This window comes from Dama dama, chromosome 27 (genome assembly GCF_033118175.1).
Source record: "Dama dama isolate Ldn47 chromosome 27, ASM3311817v1, whole genome shotgun sequence".
Classification (NCBI taxonomy): domain Eukaryota; kingdom Metazoa; phylum Chordata; class Mammalia; order Artiodactyla; family Cervidae; genus Dama; species Dama dama.
Genome location: NC_083707.1, coordinates 43017496 through 43020672, shown reverse-complemented (window position 1 = coordinate 43020672; position 3177 = coordinate 43017496). Strand labels below are relative to the sequence as shown.

The following is a 3177-nucleotide window of genomic DNA, read 5'->3' as shown; positions in this document are numbered from 1 at the left end:
GTGCATGTATGCATTTGTGTGACATCCAGGTCATTTGTGGGGGCTCACAGTGACCTCCACCAGCAACAAGAGCAGAGGGTGGGGAGTGGGTTCTTCCAAGAGCCACCCCCTCAATGGCAGGTCTGGATGGGAGCCTCATGGTCACCGTGTGTATTTTGGTGACCTCGGGCTCATGGTCCCTCTGTTCTCAGCTCACAGGGATAAGAAGACAAAGTAAAGCTCACTTCGACAGCACTTATACTAAAACTGGAATGATACAGGGAAAATTAGCGTGACCCGTGAGCAAGGATGACACGAAAATTCGTGAAATTACTTAATTACATGAAATTACATGAGTTTTTAATTACATGAAATTAAAAATTCACTTTTAGAGGGAAGGGACATGTTTATACCTCTGGCTGATTCTCACTGTTGTATGGCAGAAAGCAATACAACATTGTAAAGCATTTATTGTACAATTAAAAATAAATAATATTTTTTAAAAACCTTAAAAAAATTTAAGAACAAGAAGACATAGTAACCTTTGAGTTTTGCCTCTTCCTCTCACTCCCAGACAGCCTCTTCTGTCATCAGTGCCTTTGATGAAGGCAGAGGTGAGGGGGTTTGGATGGGAGGATAAGAGAGGAGGAGAGTGAAATCCATAAAGCACAGCCCCTAGATCACTGAGCGTTGGCTGCAGAATTGCATGAGGAGAGTATTGAAATGCTGCCCAACTTTTAGTTAGTAGAGTCAAGACTGAATATTGAATATCCTGTCCACAATCGTAAGGTACGAGGGAACACCAGACTTCAGCCCCCAAACCCCTTTCAGGGGCTGAGATACAGCCTCTCATCAGGATCTCGAGCATCCACACGGAGATGAACAGAAACCATCACTCACGACCTCTCACCCTGAGCACAATCACAGGCCCACATTTTCCCTTGGTGACACCGTCTCTGGCCCAGCAGCCTGGCATCAGCCCTGTATTCCACAACTGATAAGACAGGGTTGATGGAACTGGTGCACTTGAGGGTTTTCCCTAATTTACATGCTGCTTCTTTACACTTCCTGTCTTCCCTCACCTGCGCGTGCGCACACACACACACACACACGCTGTGTACACCTGAGGTAGTTTGTGACTTCTAGGATTCCTCATTTAAAAAGGGGAACAACATTTAAGAAAAACATACCATATAAAACATACAGTACAAAACCTGAGAGCAAATCCTGGACCAAGAGCTAGTCAGGAGTGTGACCCTAGGCTCAGAACTCACAGCCTCTGGGACTCATTTTCACGTGAAGCTAGTGGTGCTGGATGGAATGTCCTTTCATGTCGCTAAGGGATTCTGTGCAATTCAAGGTCACACAAGCTCAGTGAACTCTGCGACCCCAGGGCATGGAGGACGTTCATTTGATGCTTTAGGTTGGAGTGTTCTTTGCTCTCCAGTGGCTGGAGATAATTAATTGCAAATCCAAAAATACTATGTGCGGCCCAGCTTTAGAGATGAGACGCTTTGTAGATGGTATTTCCATGAAGTCTGCTGGATTTATTAGCTGTGGAATACAGATAGCTGGGCTTGTCTGAACCGACTTCAGGAATGGGATTGGAGCAGAACTGACTCCAAGAGCCAGAACCACCTGGGAAGAAAGAGGTGACACTGATCCCATGAGACCTGGGATCTCAGTTACCATAGTAACAGGGGCATGAATGTGAGCCACTAATGAAGCTGAATATGAGACTTTTAAATCTGAATTCTTACCAGAAATAGAAAAACATTTGTTTTCAATCAGCTGGAAAAACTTTATTTGGACACATTCAGGTCTCTTCTCCAGCAGTAAATTTTATTTTCACTTCCATAGGCAGGTCTATTACATAAGTTTAAGCAAATGATGGGCTTCCCTGGTGGCTCAGTGGTAAAGAATCCACCTGCCAATACAGGAGATGCAGGTTTGATCCCTGGGTTGGGAAGATCCCCTGGAGAAGGCAAGGGCAACCTGTTCCAGTATTCTTGCCTGGGAAATCCCACGGACAAAGGAGCCTGGTGGGCTACAGACCATGGGGTAGAACAGAGTCAGACACAACTGAGCACACATGCATGTTTTCTTAATTGAACTTGTGATTCAATAAGTATAACAGAATAATTTCAAAATAAATGCGTACTTTCCTCCTGAAAAGCTATCCCTTTCTTTCACCCCAACCAGATGATGAGTGACATAATACAAAAGAGCTCGAGGGCTGTCTGTTGTCAGCAGCTGGAAGTGAAACTTCTGGCAAGATGATATGTCTGAACATTAAAATTCAGCAGCAGCATCAAGCCTCCTGGTCTGGATGTCTTTTGTTTAGACCCCTTCCCCCCGCTTTTTTTTTGGTTTCTGTTGCCTCGGGATGAAAAGAAAGAAAACTTAGCCTGAGATAGCTTAGCTGGCTTTTGGCACCAAGTCTCTAACTCAGAGAACTGCAATGCTTTTAGCTTTTGTAACTCTGACCTAGAGGAAGGCAGGATGACATCAAGCTAACAAGAAAAAGGTGTTCAAGGTAAGACTTGGATGCAGCGAAACATCGAATTTATCTCCTTCACTTCAGCCCTTTCGTAACTCTTCCCAACAGCAGGCACAAGATTGAGGAGATGTCTCAGGTGGAGTCAGGGAAAGTGCTGGGGGTCAGCTCCACCCAGGAAACCTATTCCATGAACTGGCACAGAATGTGACCCTAAGCAAGTTCCCTAAACCAGAGACTCTCAGAGTTGGATTTCCAAGGGTGGACTCTTAGAGTTTCTTTGAAGTTTTCAAAAAAATTCGTGAGGGCAAAACTATTATCTTAATAAAACTAAAATGCTATTTGCCCTTTTTAGCTATGTTGACTTTGGTGTTTAAAAGAAGAGAAGAAATGTTAGCTGCTGGGCAGGAGTCGTGGCAAAACCAGAAGTCACTCCTGTGCTCATCATGGCCACAGGCTCACGGTGAAAAGGAATGTCCCACCTGAGAGCGTTGTGGCCGAAACTGCACACATTACTAACTCTGTGACATTGTGTCCCTGAGCACACCTTTTGGATACCTCGAGTGGAGAGGTGGGGAGTTCAGTCTGCTTGAATGGGAAGCATGGGAGCCCTGCACAAGGCTCTCACTCAATTCTTTCAAATGCAATCAATGTGACTGTTTCTGACATTCCTGACAAACCTCAGTTTCCCAGACCTGGGT

General features: G+C 44.9%; 1 non-coding gene across 1 annotated transcript; it reads left to right on the top strand.

Moving 5' to 3' along the window:
* Nucleotides 1-218: 218 nt before the first annotated feature.
* Nucleotides 219-323, top strand: LOC133047853 (U6 spliceosomal RNA). The gene has a single exon (XR_009690864.1). It is a non-coding gene; the product is annotated as a U6 spliceosomal RNA (small nuclear RNA).
* The last annotated feature ends 2854 nt before the right edge of the window (nucleotides 324-3177 follow it).